Source organism: Oncorhynchus clarkii, chromosome 15, assembly GCF_045791955.1.
Source record: "Oncorhynchus clarkii lewisi isolate Uvic-CL-2024 chromosome 15, UVic_Ocla_1.0, whole genome shotgun sequence".
NCBI classification, from domain to species: domain Eukaryota; kingdom Metazoa; phylum Chordata; class Actinopteri; order Salmoniformes; family Salmonidae; genus Oncorhynchus; species Oncorhynchus clarkii.
This window is the reverse complement of record NC_092161.1, coordinates 25,618,092-25,635,355: the sequence shown is the minus strand read 5'-3', so window position 1 is coordinate 25,635,355 and position 17,264 is coordinate 25,618,092.

The following is a 17,264-nucleotide window of genomic DNA, read 5'->3' as shown; positions in this document are numbered from 1 at the left end:
AAAAAATGGAAACTGTCATTAGTCTGAATGTGTGGCGACTTAAGGGTCTGTTGGAAGTACCGGGTTTGATTGGAAAATGCTTGCTTTTATTGTTCCGTTGTTTTGTAGTTGGAGTGATCTTTAGATATTATGAAGTCCATCAACTGTCTTCAACAATGGAAGTTTAAATATTTAAAAATAATACAAAAAAATGCTGCATCCTTAAATCTATTTTCTGAAGTGATTCTATCTTTCCATGCCTTATTTAAATTGTCAAGCACACTGTGACACAAGCAACATTGGGTATTGAATCATAGAAACAAAAATAGGAATCTCACTGTGGTAGTCGGAAAGTCAGCCATTTTGTTTCTCTTGCTGCTGCTACTAGATTTACTTCCTTTGCATGTGCATGAAACGCCTTGCCTTTCCAGCTTGTGAAATACAATCTACGGTATATGTAGTCCGGTTTCCACTAGTTACCATAGCCACAAGTCAAAATTGGCTTTTTCGTAAAAATGTATTTAAGGATAGGGTTAGGCATACGTTTAGCAGGGTGTTTAAAGTTAGGGTTAAGGTTTAAAACCACATTTTATGAAGATACATTTAAGAAATAGGCAGGGTTTATGTATTTTGGGCTGTGGTAACTAGTGACAACCATGTAGTCCCTCTTAATAGCTTTAGCGTCAAATTAATAGCTTAGTTTATACTATAGTGTGCACTGTCGCTAGCCTTTAACAGCTGCTTTATGTATCGTTGACGTCCTGTAAAAAGTTAGCTTCTCGATCAGCAAGCATGCTAATCTTGCCTTGCAACTGTCCTCTCTGTGCTAATCTAACTTTCTCTATACTGTATCTCTTTCGCTTTAAGTCTGTCGCTATGAACGTAGAATAATATATCTTTATGTGTAGATCCCAAGCATGCCTTTCTAAAAGCTCTTCTATACATATATATATACATATAACCTCTCTATCTCTCTCTATCGCTCTCTAGCTTTGCCCTAGTAGCAATCAAATCTCACTACGAATAATGTATTGCTTTCCTCTGTAGTTTCTTGGCTACCCACAATACTCGCAGTCTGTTTGAGAATGTTTTTGTTTTATGCTGGCTTGTGTCATGGTGATGGACTTGATAAAAAGCATTACATAAGTAGTTTAATTTAACCGTGTCAGTGGAATCTGAATAAAAGCGGTCCCTTTTCTGAGGTCCCTAATTGCCTCAACTGGTGTCTGGAAACAATAGATCCTGTACAGTCAAGATTCCCAACCTGGTTTCTGGGATGAGTCTAAAATATATTTTCTTTGCCCTGTAACAAAGTATGTTTGAAATGACAATCTGAGAATTGACTGTGTTTACAGAAATAAACACACAAACATGCATTCATGTGATACAAAAAGAATGTATTCTATAAACTTATCCTGTAAACTTGGTTACTGGTTTTGAATGAATAGGAACCCTTATGTACAGTCGCATGTATACAAGCCTCTCTCAAACATCCAGTTATCTTGAAATGTGTGTCACTCTCTTGGGGAAATACAAATAAATATTCTTCTTGCCGAAAGTAAAAGACATCCTCAGTTTTGTCTTTTATCCTGCCTCAACACAATTTCCAGGCCTCTGGAAATGTCAGAAAATGTCCAAACATGAAAGAGCAATATTGCATAGTTGGGTGATTCTGCAACTACGGGAACTTATGTCCTCAGAGTCAATTTTGGGGATTTTTTTTTATTTTTTATGATTTTATTCTTTATATGTTAAGTTCACACAACAATGACCCCATATTTCTTTATCACCTCTCTATCATGTATTTTAGCTACTTTTCAGATGCATTTTATACCTTAATTTCACTCTTTCGCCCCTTGTCCCTGACCCAGACGTTTGAGCTACTACGATGAGAAAACATTAATAACTACACATTATGAAATGTTACCTTTTAGATATCAATATGTACTGTGAGTATGCCCTTTATGTTATTTACACAAAACATACCTTTCCTTTGGTAGTGGTGTCATTGCCACCACTGAGGGCAAATTCAAGTTTTGTAAAGAGAATGTTAACTTAGTTACCATGGAAACTTAGTGTGACACTGAAGCACATGGCTGCAGCAGACAGTTGTTCCAGAAGTGATGTACAGAAGTTGAAGAAAAATCTAGGTAAATATTGCTTGTGCATAGAATATTGTTATTGTCAGTCATTACCAAACAGGCTATAATTTATTTAATTTGTGGTAGAATTTAGATTTTTTTTAAATATATATTTTATGTACAGAGGCTTGCGAAAGTACTCACCCCCCTTGGCATTTTTCCTATTTTGTTGCCTTACACCCTGGAATTAAAACTGATTTTTGGGGGGTTTATATCAGTTGATTTATACAACACGCCTAACACTTTGGAGATAACTTTTTTGTTGTTGTTGTGAAACAAACAAGAAATAAGATGAAAAAATGGAAAACTTAAGCGTGCATAACTATTCACCCAATTCTGACCAGTTTCCCAGTCCCTGCTGATGAAAAACATCTCCACAGCATGGTGCTGCCACCACCATGCTTCACAGTGGGGATGGTATTCTCGGGGTGATGAGACATACCATTTTCCTTGATGGCCAAAAAGCTCAATTTTAGTCTCATCTGACCAGAGTACCTTCTTCCATATGTTTGGGGAGTCTCCCAGAGGCCTTTTGGTGAACACCAAAAGCTGTTTTTTTCTTTAAGCAACGGATTTTTTCTGGCCACTCTTCCATAAAGCCCAGCTCTGTGAAGGGTATGGCTTGAAGTGGTCCTATGGACAGATAATCCAATCTCCGCTGTGGATCTTTGCAGCTCCTTCAGGATTATCTTTGGTCTCTTTGTTGACTCTCTGATTAATGCTCTCCTTGCCTGGTCCGTGGGTTTTGGTGGGCGGCCGTCACTTGGCAGGTTTGTTGTGGTGCCATATTCTTTTAAATGGGATGTTCAAAGTTTCAGATATTTTTTATAACCCAACCCTGATCTGTACTTCTCCAAAACGCTGTCCCTGACCTGTTTGGAGAGCTCCTTGGTCTTCATGGTGCCGCTTGATTGGTGGTGCCCCTTGCTTAGTGGTGTTGCAGACTTTGGGGCCTTTCAGAAAAAGGTGTATACTGAGACCATGTGAAAGATCATGTGACACTTAGATTGCACACAGATGGAATTTATTTAACTAATTGTGTGACTTCTGAAGGTAATTGGTGGCACCAGATCTTATTTAGGAGCTTCATAGCAAAGGGGGTGAATACATACAGTGGGGCAGAAAAGTATTTAGTCAGCCACCAATTGTGCAAGTTCTCCCACTTAAAAAGATGAGAGAGGCCTGTAATTTTCATCATAGGTACACTTCAACTATGACAGACAAAATTAGAAAAAAAATCCAGAAAATCACATTGTAGGATTTTTAATGAATTTATTGGCAAAATATGGTGGAAAATAAGTATTTGGTCACCTACAAACAAGCAAGATGTCTGGCTCTCACAGACCTGTAACTTCTTCTTTAAGAGGCTCCCCTGTCCTCCACTCGTTACCTGTATTAATGGCACCTGTTTGAACTTGTTATCAGTATAAAAGACACCTGTCCACAACCTCAAACAGTCACACTCCAAACTCCACTATGGCCAAGACCAAAGAGCTGTCAAAGGACACCAGAAACAAAATTGTAGACCTGCACCAGGCTGGGAAGACTGAATCTGCAATAGGTAAGCAGCTTGGTTTGAAGAAATCAACTGTGGGAGCAATTATTAAGAAATGGAAGACATACAAGACCACTGATAATCTCCCTCGTGGGGTCAAAATGATCACAAGAACGGTGAGCAAAAATCCCAGAACCACACGGGGGGACCTAGTGAATGACCTGCAGAGAGCTGGGACCAAAGTAACAAAGCCTACTATCAGTAACACACTACGCCGCCAGGGACTCAAATCCTGCAGTGCCAGACGTGTCCCCCTGCTTAAGCCAGTACATGTCCAGGCCCGTCTGAAGTTTGCTAGAGAGCATTTGGATGATCCAGAAGAAGATTGGGAGAATGTCAGATGGTCAGATGAAACCAAAATATAACTTTTTGGTAAAAACTCAACTCGTCGTGTTTGGAGGACAAAGAATGCTGACTTGCAGCCAAAGAACACCATACCTACTGTGAAGCATGGGGGTGGAAACATCATGCTTTGGGGCTGTTTTTCTGCAAAGGGACCAGGACGACTGATCCGTGTAAAGGAAAGAATGAATGGGGCCATGTATCGTGAGCTTTTGAGTGAAAACCTCCTTCCATCAGCAAGGGCATTGAAGATGAAACATGGCTGGGTCTTTCAGCATGACAATGATCCCAAACACACCGCCCGGGCAACGAAGGAGTGGCTTCGTAAGAAGCATTTCAAGGTCCTGGAGTGGCCTAGCCAGTCTCCAGATCTCAACCCCATAGAAAATCTTTGGAGGGAGTTGAAAGTCCGTGTTGCCCAGCAACAGCCCCAAAACATCACAGATCTGCATGGAGGAATGGGCCAAAATACCAGCAACAGTGTGTGAAAACCTTGTGAAGACTTACAGAAAACGTTTGACCTCTGTCATTGCCAACAAAGGGTATATAACAAAGTATTGAGATAAACAAGTATTTGCTCAATAACAAAAGTTTTCCACCATAATTTGTAAATAAATTCATTAAAAATCCTACAATGTGATTTTCTGGATTTTTTTTCTTCTCATTTTGTCTGTCATAGTTGAAGTGTATCTATGATGAAAATTACAGGCCTCTCTCATATTTTTAAGTGGGAGAACTTGCACAATTGGTGGCTGACTAAATACTTTTTTGCCCCACTGTATGCACGCACAACTTTTCCGTAAAAAAAATAAAAATAAAATGTAAACAAGTAATTTTTTTACATTTCACTTAACCAATTTGGACTATTTTGTGTATGTCCTTACATGAAATCCAAAATCAAAATCAATTTAAATTACAGGTTGTAATGCAACAAAATAGGAAATACTCCAAGGGGGATGATTACTTTCGCAAGGCACTGTATTTAGTGTAAACTATATGCTAGCTGTAATACTAGCATATACTAATAATACTATTTGTTTTCCCTTTAACTCCAACCCCTTTCGACGTGTGGAACGGATGTGGGTGGGGCTAGGTCTACATAAGGGTGAAACATTTTTTTTTATCACATAAGCTCTGACGAAGGCCGTGAGGCCGATACGTAAGCTTATTAAATATCAGTGATACTATCAAGAGCAGTGTGCAGTTTCTGTAATACTAGCCAAAGCATGCTAAGAAGTCTGTAAATTTTCTCCAGAAATAGTAGAATCGTCATTTCCATCACAAACTTAACTGTGGTGGAAATAACAGAACGTGGTGGAAATAAAAAAAATCCATTGTTGTGACTTTTTTTTTTAACTTTAGACTTATTTAATCATGTTTTAATCTTTAAATGCTCCAAGATGTGCACAATTGGAAAACTTAAGTAGTATTTTATTTGTTTTTAGAAGATGCCACATAAAACAGCACAGATGTCACAGACATAGAAACAAAATAAATTATCCTACACGATACAAAGAACATCTGCAAAAAGACAGAGAGAGATACTGGAAGAAAAAAAGAGAAGATAGATTTCACTATCTCTGAGCTTACAAAGCGAGAACAAAGAAGCAAGAGATGGCAATGGAAATGCAACCAACGTAATAGAAGACAGACTTTAAAGAGAACAGTTGCAATTGAGACCTACTTATCAGGCAACACAACACCTTAGTCACCAGTTGACTTGCCGGCAGAACATGAGGCCATCATACCTGCCCCTGATGCACGCCCTGATACCCCTTCCTCATCATCTGCAACAGGAATGAGAAGTTGAATACTTGCTGGAAGGAAAAAGGTTGGAAGAGGTCGCTCAAAAACAGAGATCTAGCCTCCCGGGTGGCGCAGTGGTTAAGGGCTCTGGGTTCGCCCCCAGGCTCTGTCGTAACCGGCCGCGACCGGGAGGTCCGTGGGGCGACGCACAATTGGCCTAGTGTCGTCATCCGGGTTAGGGAGGGGTTGGCCGGTAGGGATATCCTTGTCTCATCGCGCACCAGCGACTCCTGTGACGGGCCGGGGGCAGTGCGCGCTAACCAATGTTGCTAGGTGCACGGTGTTTCCTCCGACACATTGGTGCGGCTGGCTTCCGGGTTGGATGCGCGCTGTGTTAAGAAGAAGTGCGGCTTGGTTGGGTTGTGTATTGCATGACAAATGTCAAACTTGATAAAGCTTAACGGAAAACTGAGGAATACAAAAAAGGTAGACTTATTGATGATGAAAATGGAGAGACAAGGTAGTAGGACAAAAAAAACAGAAAATGAAGGGAACTCCGAAGAACTTGAGAAGGATTTTACTATTTCAAAATGCCATCATTGCAGAGTTAAAGCAAAAGTATCCATAAATGTGCAGTGCAAAGGTCAAAAATGCTCATTGGCAACATCCTGAGAAAGTATGGCCTGGTCAAAGCTGTAAACCGAGAATTTGCATTTTCAGCAAAAGCAATGAGGGCAAATTAAAACAGGCCATCTAGTCTTCAATACTCCAGGAAAAAGCAGTGTAACATAATTAGCACAGTCAAAGAAGAGAAAATCACTAGATTCTATGAACGTGATGTCAACAGTGGAGCAACAACAGGGAAAAAGGACACACAAGGGAAAGAAGCAGAATCGCTTCTTGTGTGGCACAATTCAGAAACTGTATCAGACTTTTAAGAGGGAATATTCAGAGATTAAGATGTCCTACTATGAATTCTGCAAAATACGTCCTTTTGGGTTGTCAAGCCAACAGTCCAGGATAGGGACACATGACTCTGCAAAACCCACGCCAACCTCCAGTTCACGGTGGACAAACTACAGCATCACAGAGTGATCAGCTGCAGCAACAATGAGAACCTTATTGAGTCTTTGTACTGTGAGAACCTGAAGAAAGAGTGCATGTACACAGAGTGCTCCCTTCGCCAAGCAAAAGAGCTTAAACATCTGACTTTGATGCTAGTGAGCAGACATGGTGGTTTGAGTGGAAAAGCAAAGCTGAAGAGAGCGAAAAGGAAAAACAAAGGGAAAGTTCACTGTACATTTGACAGTTAAAGAAAAGGTTTGTGGCACACTGCATATTCTACTGGAGAAATTCTCCAAAGTATTGAAAGAGAAGTTAGGGAAACTCGTGTACAACATTCGACATCAATACTCCACCTGAGAGAATTAAAAGAGAATCTGCGGAAAGGGGAGATCATCGTGCATATTGACTTCCCAGAGAACTCAGGGGCCCAACTTTCAATTTCACTAGTGAAATCCAAGCAGTTCAACTTTGGTGATTCTCACAAGCAGGTGACCCTCCACACCTGTGTTGGGTATACCACAAATGATACGGTTTCACTTTACTCACTGAGGTCTTCTATGAGGATGACATTTATTTATCCGTTTTAGATAGGGAAATCATATGGTTGTTATCATAATCTCACAAAAAGGTTGGGTGGAAATATCTTATTTTTTTATGATAAATAAATGTTTCAGCTGTCACAAAGGCAGGTTTATGCATTCAGGCGTTGTTTAATTATTAATTTTAGGAAAACCTTAAAGCACAATAATATTCAGTGCAAGTTCATGTACAAATGTATAAGAAATGTGTGATATTGAAATGATATTTCATTTTCAACTAAAATTGATCTTTAATGACGTGATGTAAATTACATTTGTCTATGGCTGTCAGAAAAATGACAAAAATATATAAATTCCCGAATAGTACAATTGCAGCCATTATCAGATATTATTCCTAGACAAATAAGATAATTATAATACTGTTAAAATGGTTTTTCAATACATTTTCATTTCTGAAAGCTTGCAGGGCCAAAGTGCTCGAAGTTGCAGAATCACCCAGTTATATTTGAGCAATTGGGTGTGTCAAACAAAGCACTATTACAGAAGCCTTTAGGATTGGTATAGTCGGCACTCACAAGGCTTCCTGACACAGTGCTTCCAATCACAGAAATAATGGGATATGACTACTGCTTCTCTATCATACTGAAATATGGTTTAAGGCATGTGTCAAACTCATTCCATGGAGGGCTGAGTGGGGGTTTTCGCTTTTACCTTGTACTTGATTGATTAATTAAAGGTCACTAATTAGTAAATTACTCCCCTCACCTGGTTGTCTAGGTCAGTGTTTCCCAACCCTAGTCCCCCAGAACACCCAACAGCCTAACCTTGGTCCTCCAGAACACCCAACAGCCCAAACTTGGTCATCCAGTACCCCCAACAGCCCAACCCTGGTCCTCCAGAACACCCAACAACCCAAACTTGGTCATCCAGTACCCCCCAACAGCCCAACCCTGGTCCTCCAGAACACCCAACAACCCAAACTTGGTCATCCAGTACCCCCAACAGCCCATCCCTGGTCCTCCAGAACACCCAACAGCCCAAACTTGGTCATCCAGTACCCCCAACAGTACACATTTATGTTGTAGCCCTGGACAAACACACCTGATTCAATTCATTGAGGGCTTGATGATTAGTTGACAAGTTGAATCAGGTGTGACAATCTAGGGCGACAATGAAAAGGTGTACTGTTGAGAGTACTAGAGAACCAGGGTTGGAAAGCACTGGTCTAGGTCTTAATTCAAAGGAAAAACCAAAAGCCCACAGACACTAGGCCCTCCATGGAATGAGTTTGACACCCCTGGTTTAAGGGATAAAAAAGGGCGCATAACCTGCAGAGGACATGGGGGTCATGACCCCCACCCCAATGTTAGAGACAGGCCAATTTGACCCCCTCAATAATATAGCCAACCATGATGAATTTGATGGATTGGAAATTATTTTCCCACCGAAGTTACTGGCTTTCTGTGGCTTTCCACTACACACTATTACTCAATTCCCCATTTTATGATTGCATTCCTCTGCAACAAATTATGCTTTTGGTTCGGCCTGGTTGGTTTGTGAAGGGAAAAAGGTTGTGCAAGACTTGTAAGGAGAATGGAGCAATAGCTCCTGTCTTTCTCTCTTCTCCTTGACAAACCCTTGTTTCTGTGAGCTAACTTGAAACAAATAAAGAAGTACAGTTTTATTTAACGTGGTAAATTCATAACAAATAAGAATTATATAGAAAAGGTTATTTTTCAAATGGTTAAAGTTTCTATTGCAAAGTGATGAGATGAACATCTAGCATGTGAGCAGTATTTCTCAAAACCAGCGATAATTTTTAACTCAATTTTAGCTCAATTTTGTGAGTTCAAAGACAACTTTGCTAGTATTATTAACTTTGAAACAACTGGTTTTTAGTAGGCGACAGAATTAGGCATTAGGCTAAAGAAAGCCTGTCTCTCAGACTCTGACAAGCAGCAGCAACCTACTGCCTTATTTATGTTTAGAGGGCAAATTTGAAGGCCAACATTGTGCGGGGAAAGCACTCATCTTTATGCAACCTAATAATCCCCCTAAGAATACTTCCAGAACAACCTTTATATTTTATTTTAATTGAGAACATCTACAAAATAAATTTGCCCACCCTAGTCTTCAGTAACCACGTTTCCATCCACAGTTTTTATGTGAATAAAATCAAACCATATCAAATGAAATCACAACAGCTATGATGGAAACAGGAAGTTTCTGTACAATTTTATGAAAGCCAACAGATAATTTGTTCGCTAGACAGGGTGGGATCTTTTTGTGTCAGTAAAATTAATTGGCAAGAAATGGTCATTTTACTGACACAAAAAGATCCCACCCTGTCCAGCGAACAAATTATCTGTTGGCTTTCATGGACAAATATTGATATAATAACCATCATATCGAAGTAAACTTGGGGAGTCACGCGATGATATGGTGAGTGGTCCTCCCACTATGACTAGACAACTCGGGAAACCATTTGATGTAAGGAGCACTGCATCTCAGTGCTGGAGGCCTCACTTCAGACACCCTGGTTTGAATCCAGGCTGTATAACAACCGGCCGTGATTGGGAGTCCCATAGGGAGGCGGTTTGGCCGGTGTAGGCCGTCATTCTAAATAAGAATTTGTTCTTAACTAGTTAAATAAAGGTTACATTTAAAAAATAAGAATAAAAGGTGGCCATAACAGAAAAAGTTTAGAAAGCACATTTTTGGAGGGGAAAATTATATTTTAATGGTGTCACCATCATTTTATTTTCATTCATTTTGGAGTAGAAAAGTCACCAGGGCTGCGTTCAGTACAAATAAACATGATGCAATGTTCAATTAAACAGAAACAGCGCTGTTCTGAACGACCAGTTGAAAAACGGGGAGGCGTTGGGTTATGGGCTCAAAATGCATCACTGCCCTTCAAATATGTCACTCTTTGCTTCAAGCCACACACCCCCCTCCCCTCCATCGCCGAATGGAGCAAACGTAGGTTACCTCAAAGTTTGTTTAAGAACATTGAACATTTTGGGGAAACGTGTCGTTTCATTACAACCCATTATGCAACGTAGCAAACGTTCAATCGAACTGAACGCACCCCACACCTCAGAACTAACTTTCTCATAGCGTGGTTACTTTTTGAACTCATAGTTAAACCAACCTGTTTAAAGTAATATTTCATTTGGACCCCTAGAAAGGTATTGACCCTGGAACCCACTGACCCGGAACCCCACCCCACAATATGCCATACAAAGTTACGCCCTTGGGATGAACTATGAAACAAATTCATTTCATAGGGCCATTTGTGTCTGAATTGGAAGTTGTGTAATATTACGTTTATGCTGAATTTGCTTTAAATATGCATTATTGTCGAATGAGATATTAGTGTATGGGGTTCTACAGAGCAAAAATACCATAGTGACTGATTCCTGCTGTAACCCAAGGTACTGTGAATGCAGTCTCCGCCAACGCAGGTAACATTACCTTTACATTTCAATCGCACTATAAAGCAGGGCTTCCACGATAAGGATTGAACCAAGTCCTAAAGCTACATTCCCTAGGGTGCGAACAACATCACTAGCGTATCAGGGAGGACATTGTCCTCAGAAGCACGACGTCAGTGGCTCCATCAAATCTCTAGGTGGCACTGCTTACTCACAAGTCCCAAACCTGGAGAGAGCATTATATCAATTCCATTTCCACTCGTAACATGAAAAATAGTCTATCTGAAAGCCCTGTGTCACACATGGTTTATTTGTTTGGTACCGTGCATTCTTTTCATCTTTCGGGTCATTTTGGTGTGTTGTATGCTTACAGTTATTTAGCTGAGGATTTTTTTTTATGAAAGCCTCCTTTAAAGTTGGTTGAACATCAGATGAAAGTGAATTTTACTGTAAGCAGATCCTCACTTCCAAAACTCTGTAAAAGATTTCCAGATGGGGGCTCCCAAGTGGCTCATCGGTCTAAGGCACTGCATCTCAGTGCTACCACTACAGACCCTGGCTCGATTCCAGGTTGTATGACAACCGGATGTGATTGTGAGTCCCTTGGGCGGCACACAATTGACCCAGCGTCGTCCTGGTAAGGGTTTGGCCGGGGTAGGCCGTCATTGTAAATAAGAATTTGTTCTTAACTGGCTTTCCTAGTTAAATGAAGGTTAAATAAAAATGGTTTACCTCCACTATCCTCTCCTTTTCAGGACGAGAGTTGCTCGCGGAGATAGACGGAACACTGATGCAAGGGAACTGCCGCCATTTGTGTCTCTAACAGACTTCTGGCCCACATTAAGATAGGGTCTTACCATATTTGTTTACTTAATGACAAAAGTCCTGATCGGTTCCCTAAGTGTATTTTATAATGTATGCTAAACATTTGGAGACCACATTATTAGCTGGCTCAGGCCTGCAGTTCTCTCCAATGAGATGGGTGATATCTTGAATGTGACATGGTGATAGTAGCCCACTTATTTAACTCGTTCCACACTACAGTAAGTCTCATCAGTTGCCGAAGTCTGTTCGGGTGATGTTTGGCTACCCTTCTAGTTTCCACACAGACCTGGGCATTGTTTTCCAGTGGCCTTGATAGCAGAAATTAGGTCAGGAGTTGATTGATTCCCATTCTAGAGCTTCAAAGCCAGTTTCCTGCTCTACATTTACAGCAACATCTCTAGGCCCTGGTCTGACAGTTGTTATGACATGGTTGCACTATCCCAATACAATAAGTCCCATTCAACTTCCTCCTCCACATAAAGAATCCTCTCGCCAAAGCACATGTCCTCTCATGTTGTAGATCCCCTTGGCTGGGCCGTTTATCAACAGTGTATCGGTTTAGTGTCAGCCATGACCCTCCACATGTGGCCCACATCTCATGGTCTATAAAGCACTAACACTGTAATCCTCAATGTGATTATTCAAAGAAGAGGAAAGGCCTCCAGTCCAAACACTGGTTCTGCATAAACCAAATATGTAGCCGAAAAGGCCGGTTACAGTTTATCACTTTGGTGCCATTTTCACTAAAGCAATAAAAGCTGTGAATTTTCTAAACTCTTCGTACAAAAACTGCAAACTGGTACCACGTGTAAAGCAGGAAGTCTTACATTCAAAACCTTTTATCGGGCATTCATTTTATTTGGAGACATCTTTCACCACATCCAAAATATAAGATCACTGTGACATAGCATGAGAACATTGATTCAATCACCAATCTTCAATTCAGTTGTTTTAACAACCAGTTAATCCAATAGCAAAACAAAAATGCAAGATACATTTTTCAAAATTGCCCTTCGAATATGTCTCAGTACTGTAAATTACACTATTCACACATTTGGCAATACACTTACACTACCCACCAAAATTAGCCCATGTGTGATCAAAGGTGATCAACATTACAGTAAATGTCCTCATTGTTCATGCACCTGGGGAAAAACCTCTTGACATGGCGAATCCAAGCCTAACATGGGTCTGGATTGATGTCATTGCATCCATGGCCTGAGGGGGGCATGTCAATAGGGATGGCAATCATACACCTTCCATCTGTAACACACACGCACGCAAACACCACCTTATATGATGATGTTGTCTAGGTGAGGATGTACTTTGTGCAGGAGGAGACTGAGGAGGAATGTGAGCAGGATTCCTCAGGTCTGTGAGGAGGAATTTTGGGTCTGCTACACAACAGACTGAGGATATACACCTGTGCTTTCATGATCCCCAACATCTAACTAAACACAGACCACACACACGCTGATAGTGGGGTGGAGATATTATTCACCTGCGCAGGTATGGATCAGATGTAGATCATCAACATATTTCCTGAGATTGCAATCGTCTCTGGCAGCACTATCAATAACAGCAAGAAAGATCAGTGGACCAGTGTTCCCTGGGCCACGCCCCTCTGAGTTCTTTCCAGTCAGAGTGGCAGTCCTAGTAGTGCACCCTTTGCTTTTGGCCAGCCAGAAAACTACAGACCCATGGTAGCATTGCTGACACTCTATTATGGTGGTGTGGTCAAAAGGCTTTGGAAAAGTCTGGTGATTAAGCGGGTATTGTGGATGGAGTGTCAGCCTCTTTGTATAGGCAACCAAGCATATGGACCAGGGCATGGGTGGCTGATCTGTTCAGCCTGCTCCAAAATTGTCTAGGCTCAACGTTTGGTGACATGTCCTCTAATCCAGGATGCGCCAAAATTCTCAGCTACTTACATGGAACCGCATTATCGCAATCTCATCTCAGTGAGCAAGCTAGTGGAACTAGGTTTAATGACCTCACCCAGTCATTAATTCTTTGACAAGACAAGCTGGTGTTGCTATGGCTAATGCCTAGCTAGATACACAACATTGTGGAGCAATGATCATGTCTATCTAGCTAGCTATTTTGACAAGTGAAGTTCGCTATCCTAGATACCTACAACATAGGATACGAGTAGCTATAGCCTGTTTATCACTCCCTCCCTGTTCAGGTTTGGGACGTTCTAGGTGGTGATACAACCATCACCTAGATAACACACGCAGCCCATGGTGTGGCCTGGTGGCAGGCAAAGCGGAGGCCATTATCGTCGCCTGTCCAATGAAAACACTTAAGGTGGGCGAAGCTCCAAGTTAGATATAAAACATGACACATTATAACAACTGGCCAAGAGATATACATAGAACATTAATGTTATTATCACAGCCAAATCACTATTCTGTTTGAAAAACAGCTTCTATCTCAAGGCCATCAGACTGTTAAATAGCCATCACTAGCCCAGAGAGGCTTTCTGCCTATATACATTGCTCGTCCATATATTTCTATATTCTTAATTTCATTCCTTAGATTTGTGTGTATTGGGTATATGTTGTGAAATTGTTAGATATTACTACACTGTTGGAGCTAGAAACACAAGCATTTAGCTACACCCGCAATAACAGCTGCTAAACACATGTGACCAATAAAATGTGACGCACACACACACACACACACACACACAGGGACAGAGCGAAGCACTGTGTGCGTTTAGGAATTTGTAGGATTTACCGGTGTGTGTGTGTGATACAGAAGAAGCTTGATAATGCAAGCTAGCCACCTAACGTTAGCAAACCTAATGCATAGCTGGAGCCCTGAGCTGGAGGAAATGTATTTGGATAGTAACTAACAGTTACACAATATTTAGCAGGCAAACAGTAGTTGTGAATTTAAAGTGTAACTTTAGTGCTGCTCAACAGTGGATTGTCATGTTTGTTCCGTGTGCTTTTTGTAAAACAATCATACCGTGTGACTGGCTCAATTTAATTAAAAAAAATACCCTGATATACCACTGAAGCCTAACGTAGGGGTTGGAGGCCCACCGGTACAGCAGCACGATGGACTGTGCCTTCCAGATCCTCAAGAACGAAGGACCACAGTCGTGAGTATCACTCTCTCTTGCTCTTCCTCCACTCGGTCGCGTGGATGTGGCCATTGTCTAACCCAACCACCCTTTGTGCGTGGCTAGGTTCTATAAGGGTACGGTGCCGAGGCCGGGCAGGATGTGTCTATCGTGTTTGTCATCTATGAAGAGGTGGTCTGACAACTAAAATCAGGGGACAGGTGGAGGACAGAAGAGGGGGGGGGAGCATGGGGAATGACCAGATTGCTGATGTGTTTGATAGGGATCACTCGAGTGGCACTTTTTTCAGGCAAAATGAGAATTGAGATGATCAGAGTGCACTTGTATCCCAACTACAGCTTGTAAATATTACAAAACCAATGTGCGCATCTTGTGTCTGCCGAGACCTGTTTTGTAACATGATTCGCTTTGAAATACTGCCAGAGTCGCTTGCATTATATTTATGATAGTTTGACAGCTTGCAGATGAAGTTAGACATGTTTTTGTTCTCAGAAATCAGTCCTGAGCACGCAGCCAGACTTGTCTCGAGACTGTATGCAGTGCACTGACTAGTTCTTCCCTGCACATTTTACTTAAATAAAGAACAGCACCAAACACCTTAGCTAGATGTATAATTGCGTGACTAAGATCTCTTCATCTACAGAAAAATCTAAATGAGTTATTTATTGAATTATCTTAAAGATTAATTCGTATTATTTTGAGGAAGTGGCTAGTTACTCAGAACAGAACCTGACATGGTACGATATGCGAACATAACACACCCACATCAAACCACACTCCCAAGGCAACTCTCATTTGGCATCGGTAATGGCTGCTAGCATTTCTTAATGAGCAATTTTCCAAACGAGGCCCAATCAGGAAGCGCAATTATCCTTTACGTAACCATACCAAATATAAAACGTTCTAATTTGAGTGTCACAGATATACATTTATGTTATGTCTACGGAGGCCAGGCTGAGCACTTAGAATGTTTATACAACTTCTATACAACATAGTGACCCAGCTGTCTTGGTAATGGCATTTGAAGAGTATGATTGAGCTACTGTGTCTACTCCAGGTCTGTATAAGTCAGCTTGTATCCATGATACTGAGTATTACTATAGACCAACACATGATGCTGTATTCCACACTAGCTAGCTGGCCCTATCGATCTATGGATGGCTGCCGTCTATAGGATATCCCATAGACAATTTTCCTGCAATTCTACAGTTTAACAGGGGGAATCTATATTTATGAATAGAACCATTTTAGATTTTGCCACAATAAAGTATATTGAAAAGTGTTTATGACTAGATAACCAATCTACTCCCTTCCCTGAAAATCAGACTCCCAATAAATAAGACGGGTCTGAAACCCTGAGTGGCGCAGCGGCCTAAGGCACTGCATCCCAGTGCTAGAGGTGTAACTACAGACCCTGGTTTGATTCCAGGCTGTATCACAACAGGCCGGGATTGGTAGTCCCATAGGGCGGCGCACAATTGGCCCAGCGTCGTCCGGGTTTGACCGTCATTGTAAATAAGAATTTGTTCTTGCCTAGCAAAATCAAATATTAAAAAAGAAATACCAACCCTGTGACTCAAACATCCCACCCATTTCTCTGATGAGCCCACCCACAGTGATCAATTGACAGGCAGGAATATTCATTTGGCCAGAATAAAGCATGACAATGAGGAAATAAAATAAAACAAAACATTTGGAGGAACAATTTTGTTTTACCCAATAAAAATAATTTTGTACTTGGTAGGTTAAGAAAAGGTTAGTATTAAATAATGCAATCACAATAATGTAGTACAATTTTTGATAAATCTTTTAACAATGTTCTTTCTCATTATGGCTGTGTTATCAGGTAGGGCACTGAACAAGAACTTCCAACTTCAAAATGCAAACTGGAGGATTTATTTATAATTGATCAAAAATTAGATTATTTTTTTGTGAGGGCAGCTTTATTTATATATACACAGTGGGGCAAAAAAAGTATTTAGTCAGCCACCAATTGTGCAAGTTCTCCCACTTAAAAAGATGAGAGGCCTGTAATTTTCATCAACTATGACCGACAAAATGAGAAAAAGAAATCCAGAAAATCACATTATAGGATTTTTAATGAATTTATTTGCAAATTATGGTGGAAAAATAAGTATTTGGTCACCTACAAACAAGCAAGATTTCTGGCTCTCTCAGACCTGGAACTTATTTTTTTTTTTCTCATTTTGTCGGTCATAGTTGATGAAAATTACAGGCCTCTCATCTTTTTACGTGGGAGAACTTTCACAATTAGTGGCTGACTAAATACTTGTTTGCCCCACTGTATATGTATATATATAAATTGCAGCCATAATCTGCAATAAAAAATGATATAAAGCTCTAGTAATATGGGTCACTGAAGGTTTTTAGAAATGTTTGCATTTTTTTTATTTATAAATTGAAATACCATTTACATAAGTATTAGGACCTTTTACTCAGTACTTTATTGAAGCACCTTTGGCAGCGATTACGGAGTCGAGTCTTCTTGGGTATGACGCTACAAGCTTGGCACACCTGTAT